This window comes from Panthera onca, chromosome D2, assembly GCF_046562875.1.
Source record: "Panthera onca isolate mPanOnc1 chromosome D2, mPanOnc1 haplotype 2, whole genome shotgun sequence".
In the NCBI taxonomy this organism is placed as follows: Eukaryota; Metazoa; Chordata; class Mammalia; order Carnivora; family Felidae; genus Panthera; species Panthera onca.
Window position 1 is genome coordinate 81,315,422 of NC_138349.1, and position 7,136 is coordinate 81,322,557.

Consider the following 7,136-nt stretch of genomic DNA (forward strand, 5'->3'; position numbering starts at 1 on the left):
TCATTTTATTTTCAGTAAGCTTTGCGCCCAGTGTGGGGCTTGAGCTCACAGCCCCGAGATCAAGAGTCCCTTGTTCTTCTGGTGGAGCCGGCCGGCACCCCTGTAAATCCCATTCTTGAGTGATTTCAGTATTCTCCTGCCTGGAAAGGGAAATTCTTTCCTCCTCTAGGACGCTGGATTTAAGAAGTGAATATGTGCGTACTCCATACACTCCTTCGACCCTAGGGTCTGACCTGACACTTATAAAACGAGACGGCAGTTACGACGGGAGATATCACCACCCCCCCGCCGCCACAATGCTGCCTGTTCTCTTGCTACCAACCAAGGCTAACCAAACCCATCAGTGACTTAAACCTTGGATGACAATGGCTGTAACCTACCTCCCCGTCTCATCCACACCCTCCCTACCGAAGGGGACCTCTCCTAGCTTTTGGACCCAGCGGGATCTTTCGTTACTTTCACTACATCACGCTCAGGGGCATGCCGTGGTCTCTGTGTGGCATATGCTTCGCTATCGCTGTGATCACCGTGACCACCCCCACCACGACAGCCACCAACCCCCACCACCGTGTCCATTCCAAACCAACATCACCAGCACGAACAGCCCTGCCCCTCTGCCACCTTTACCACCCAGTGACCATCATCTCGCCACGATTCTCTCAAACCGGGGGAAAAAAAAGTCGTCCTCCCCCCCTCGGAGCCAGCTCAAATGGAAGCCCCTACACGCCTCCGGAGTTTGGAGCAAAGCCCCTCTCTGAGCTCCTACAGTTGCTCGTTCTCAACCGTGGAGCTGGAGTAGGGTTTCCAGTAGCTTGTGTCCTCTGCCGGACCCTGAATCCCTGACTGAAAGGAAATATTTAGTCTGAACACAGGTCACAGAGCAATAAGGGTCAAGAGGAAGGAAATGCGTGAGGACCGGTGACCCAGAGAGCAGAGTGGGGGTGTATCTGCCCAAGCAAAGACCAGAGGGCTTCAAGAGTTACTGACTTTGCCCCTCAGCAGAGCCTTAGTGTGGCTGCTTTTATGGCCTGCCTCTCCCACCTGTCCGGGTTTCTCACTTTCGTTCAACTATTCATTTAACAAAATCATAAGTCACCTGTCCAGGGGCACCTGGCTGGTTCAGTTGGTGGAGTGTGTGACTCTCGATCTCGGGCTTGTGGGTTCGAGCCCCACTTTGGGTGTAGAGATTACTTACAAATTAAAAATCAATAAATAAAATATAGAAAAACGGAGCACCCGTGGGGTACCAAGATGCCAGGTATGCTGGGGAGATAAACAATGAGACCGCTCTCACACAGGAGTAGGACAGTTTGGGGGCGGGATTGCACGGGAAGGGTGTTGTAGGGTCAAGGAAGCCTCCAAAAGGAAGTGAGGTTTAGACTGGGGTCCGACAGCCGGCTAAGGGCTGGCCAGGTAAGGAGAGACGAGTTCGTGATGTGGACACCGATCTCTTTAGTTTTTTGAACACACTGAGCTTATTACCATCCAGTCCCTGGAAATTTCCATTCCCGCTATCTGGAATGCTGTGCTTCCCCATCTTTACGTGGATGGCTTCTGTTCACTCAGGCTTTATCTCGGATGTCACCTTCACAGAGAAACCTGCCATAACTACCCCACCCGAGGGATCCCCTTTCCAAACACTCTCTAGCACGGTGCTCCTCAAACACGAACATGTGTAGGAATCATGGGGATGGTGACGGGGATCTGGTTAAAAGTGCAGACTCTGATTCGGGCGTCTCCTGAGATTCTGCATCGTAACAAGCTCGTTGCCAATGATACGCCAGCGATATGATGCTGCTGACCCAGGGGCCATGCTACGGGCAGCTCTAGCTGCAGCATATCGTCCTGTCTGCTTTTAAGGGCTGCAAAAGCCCTTAACACTGCAAAATCTCCTCGTTCGTTAACTTTTTCTATTTATTTATTTTCTCCTACCCACTAGGCCTCTAGCCTAGCTAGACATCAGCCCTCCATGACAGACCAGCGTAGGAAATCTTGAGTATCAGCCAGTGTCATGAGGGTGGGTCAGCGTGAGCCAGGGGTCCACAGTTCCTGCCTCATTATTCCGCTCCCCAGCAGCCACCCTGAGCTCCTCTCAGTGCTGGGAACGCTCTGTCCTTTCCTGCTCTGTTTCCAGGGTAAGCCCTCGGTGTTTCCGGTCCCAGCTACCCTCTCACCTGAACCTTGCCCCAGTGGAATTCTTGTACTCTATACCATCGTTCCTTTAGTCTGTCTGGCTTCTACTAGGCCCCACGGGCAACAGCTCTTGAAATCGTTCTTGAACAAGCTTCTCTCTGGCGAGATCACGTGTCTCATTCTGCTGCTGCTCAATGAGCCTTTCAGTCGGGGGTGGGGCACACTTTCCAGTTTCTCATTTTCCTTTTTTCTGGCCACCGTCTTCTTCCTCCCTGACCCCCGTGGGCACAGATCATCCCTTCCAAGCAGAGGAGCATCACCTCAAGGTCAAGTGCGGTGCTTGGACCGTAGAACTCCAGGGCACAGACAGGATCCTGGTCCCTGGAGACCGAAGGCTGAACCACAGAGGGAAATCGGACCCCACACAGGAAGAGCGATAACCTCCCAACGCAGGACACAGAGAGTGCGCGCGGGGCCACACATGAGTGAGATGGGCTCAGAAAGTCCATTTCCTCACCCCACACGGCTCTCTGGCTTCTCCTCACCAACTACGCCTTCTTGGTCCCTTCTACGGCAGTTCTCCCCCTCGCCCTAACTGTTGACGTGATCTGCGTTTAGCCTTGTTTCCTTCCACCTTTATCCTGTCCTGCTCTTAGAAATCCCAGCCCTTCACAAGACCTTAAATAGTATCTCTACGCTGTCAGCTGCCTGATTTCGGTCTTTATTCCAGATAGGAAGGATCCGTCAACAACAGGATCGTGTAATCGACTATTGGGTTAATATCATCACCTAGATGTCTCACGCTTAACATATGCAAGACGTCGCAAGCTTAACATATTGCAAACCTGTCTGTCTCTGTCTGTCTGTCTCTCACTCACTCACTCACACACATACAAACACATACATGTATTGACACACATCACCCCCGTTTAAATTTCGCTCCTCACCCAGTTTTCCAATTACCTACTTGCTCAGGGCCACAAAAAAACCTCAAACTATCTGATGCTCCTTCCTTGCTTCCCCTACGTCCAACCTGAATCCGTTAGAATACGCTTGGGAGGAGATGAACAGAACGTAACTTGCAATGATTTAACCACATGAGAGTCTGATTACGCTTCTCACAAATGAAGGCCAAAGAGAGGTAGTCCGGGGTACGGCGGAGGCTCCAGAATGTTATCAGAGATCTGTCTCCTAACTTTCTGTTTCCCGACGGGCCACTGTCCTCACGCTTGCTGCCCCTTGTCCGCAAGACAGCTGCTCTACCCACACCAGTGTCTGCAGCCAGGGTAGGAAGGAGGGGAGTAGCAAAGGGAAAAAGATTACTTGACAGCTGAATATCCAGTAAAACCTTGGATTGCCAGTGACTTGTTCTGCGAATGTTCCGCAAGACAAGCAAACATTTCTAATAAATTGTAACTTTATAAACAAGCCGTGCCTTGCAATACGTGTCGTACGGGATGCCCAACGTCACAGGATCGGAGCTGAGCCAATGGTTTCTTGAAATTCGCCTTGATAGACGGGTGCTTTAGATGACAAGCCTGTTTCTGGAACGAATTATGCTCGCAAACCAAGGTTTTACTGGACTTTCTCTTAAAGAGCTTTCCAAGACTCCCTGACCAGCAACTCCCTCTGATGTCTTGTTGACTAGAACCGTATCGCATGGCCTTGCTTAGTTGCAACAGAAGCTGGAAAATACAGATTATTCTTTTAATTAGGTACATTGTCACCCCCCAAAACATTTCTATTATAGATGTTATATAATTTACATTATGTACCATTAAATTAGTGAGGAGCAAGGGGAGAGTGGATATTGGGAAATCAGTCTGAAGTATCTGCCACAAAACCCGTCAACAAGTCATTATTCCTACCTCCCAAGATATCACAAATTCATCCCTTTGTCTGCACTGCCACCAGCACATGTCCCTCCTTTCTACAAGTCACTGCGATAGCTGCTTAAGTGACTTTGATTCTCTGATTGCAGGTCTCCGATTCTTTTCACACCACAGGCCGGAGTCATCCTTTAAAAGCGTGTCTCACATCATGTAATTCTTCTGTTGACATAATTCTTGTGTTGCCCTCTTACCTGCCACTGCACGTAGACTACAACCCGGGCACCCATCCTAACCCACAGCCCCTGTACGATTTCACCCCTACTCGCCGCCTCTCCGGTTTGTTTGCATTGCACTGTTTACTCACCCACCCGTGCATTCGTTCCCGGAAATGGATTCATCGAGCACCTACTAGGTCGTAAGCACTGCTTTAGACACTGGGGATAAAGTAGCAAACAAATGAGACAAAAGCGCCCTCCTTCGCGGAGCTCACACTCCAATGGAGGGAAACAAAATACCCAAAATAGGTGAGTGAGAGACTTAGGGTGTTGGGTGGTCATAGCCATTCACCCTACTCCAGCCTCACTAACTTCCTCCATCATTCTGACTCTTCTCACTGAGGGGCTCATCTGCCCCAAATATTCTTTCCTCAGCAGCCCCACTGCCCTTCACTTGCATCCTGTGGTATCAGCTTGAAGGTCGCTTCTCCAAAGAAGCTTTCCCGGAACATCTGTTCTAAAATGGGACCACCTCGGTATTCTCCTTCGTAGCACTTACCACGCTTCGAAATTGGACGGATGGACAGATAATGCGTGAGTTCATACGTTTACTTGTCTCTCACACCGAAAATTCACTTCTGCAATTGCAGAGACCATGTCAACTTGATTCCAGCCCCAGGGCTTAGAACATCCAGTGCCTGACACACGGAAGGCTTAATAAATATTTGTTGGTGGATGAGTAAATCAGTGAATGAGTGAAGCGGATGGGACAGGGTCCTTTGAAAAGTAATATGGGTAGACGATAAGCAGAGAGAGAGAGGGAAAAAGTCTTTCTTAGAGGGAATGAAGTGGGCAAAGACAGAGAGGCAGAAATCGGGTTGGTCTGCAGGGCAGTTGGCAATTTGGGACCAGAATCTCCAAGAGGAGGGGCGCCTGGGTGGCTCAGGTTGGTTGAGCATAGGACTCTTTTGTTTTTGTTTTTATTTTTGCAATGTTTATTTATTTTTGAGAGACAGACAGAAAGACAAAGTGTGAGCAGGGGAGGCGCAAAGAGAGAGGGAGACACAGAATCCGAAGCAGGCTCCAGGCTCTGAGCTGTCCGCATGGAGCCTGACACGGGGCTCGAACTCACGGACCGCGAGATCATGACCTGAGCGGAAGTCAGATGCTCAACCGACTGAGCCACCCAGGCGCCCCAGCATATGACTCTTGATTTCGGCTCAGGTCATGATCCCAGGGTCATGCGGTCGAGCCCCACGTCGGGCTCCACGCTGAGCAAGGAGCCTCCCTCTGCCTCTCTCCTGTACTTTCTCTCTCTAAAATAAAAAATAATCATAATAATAAATATAAAAAAAATTTTAACGGAAAACAAGCACCCCTTCACAGACCAGCACCACATGTCCTTGGAACAACATGCACACCCAACCCAAAGTCACCACAACAAGCCACCTGGAAATCCAAAGGCAAGATAAGTCCACATGGAATTACCCCATGCTTGGCTTCCAAATAGCTTCTTTCTTGCTACCAGCTTAATATATTTTTTTTATTTTAATTAATTTTTTAATTTAATTATAAAAGTAATACATCTGTATTCTAGAAAATTTGCAAGTCACAGAAAATGGAGTATCCGTCCTGTGAGCATGAAGACAGGCTTTCACCAACCGGGGAGCCCCTTCCTCGGGGCTCTGGACAGCGCACGGGAGGGGTGGCCGTGGCCGTGACTAAATCCAGGACAACTGCTGGAAGAATGGCCCCCCCAGTCCCGAAGAGTTCCTGCCGTGGGCGACACTGCAAATTGTTCTCTCCCCTGTACTCTTGGTTCCTCGCCCGTCAGAGAAGGAATTTTCTGATCAGTGGCTTTCAAAGTGTGTTCCCTAGAGTCTTGTGGAGTTTTCAGAAAGGCTGGTGGGGGAACGGGGAACGTCTCCAGACGGTGGAGATCCATAACTACCTGTGTCTCGTTTTGGATTTTGGCCTAAGTTCTGTATATTGGATTTTTTGGTTGTTGTTTTAGTTGGCTTCGCTTTTAACAACAGATGGGGGCGGGGGGGGGGGGGAACTAACACAAGATTGTCATTAATTTTTCCAAGTACTCAGTAAAGTTACTTCCAACTCTGACTTTTAACGAGGATTTGAATTCCTTTCTGGCAGAAAGCAGTACAGTCATGAACTAGGCACGATGGAAAGCGCCTTTTCCTAGGGGTCTAGAGGAACTTCGAGCAGATTCTTTAGGACATCAAGGTCTCCTAAATAGAGTAGCTGCTATTGGCTTAGCTACAGCTGTATATGACCTCAGACAAAGCATTCAACCTCCCCACGCTTCAGTCTTTTCATCCCAAAGAGAAGGATTGTATCACCTCCTGTACTGGATGCAGGGAAAAGAAAATCATATCATGTACATAAAAATGCCCCGCACGCAACAAGGAACATAGCCGGAGCTTACGTTCCCTGACTTCCTACCGTGTGCCAGGATCTGGCATACATTCCAACTTTCCACCTGCTCACACGCCTATGAGGCAGGCGCTTTTTAAGAAGCGTCTATTACTGTCCCCATTTTGCAGATGGGAAAGTGAAGTTCGATGAGATCGGGCAGCTCCCTTTTTGTAACTTCGCACAGATCTTTGGTTCATGAGACTAACTACAGCGCGCCTGTCTTGAGCGCTCGTGTGATGGGAGATCCTGTTATGAGGCTTTGGCTCATTTAATCCCTAGGTCAATCCAATGGGGCAAGCACTACTTTTACAGGCTGGGAAACTGAGTCACAGGGAGGCTGAGTGCTATGGCGCCTCTGCTCTTTTTTCAGTCGACTGCTTAGAACTGGCTTTACTTTCTCGACCGGACATTAGAAGCCTGTACAATTCGTCGTCTAAATGATCTTGGCAAAAACAAGGAAAAAGAATTATCCTCTCAAATGAGAATTCCCAGGGCAGGGAGGGCGTTAACTCAAAACTTACAG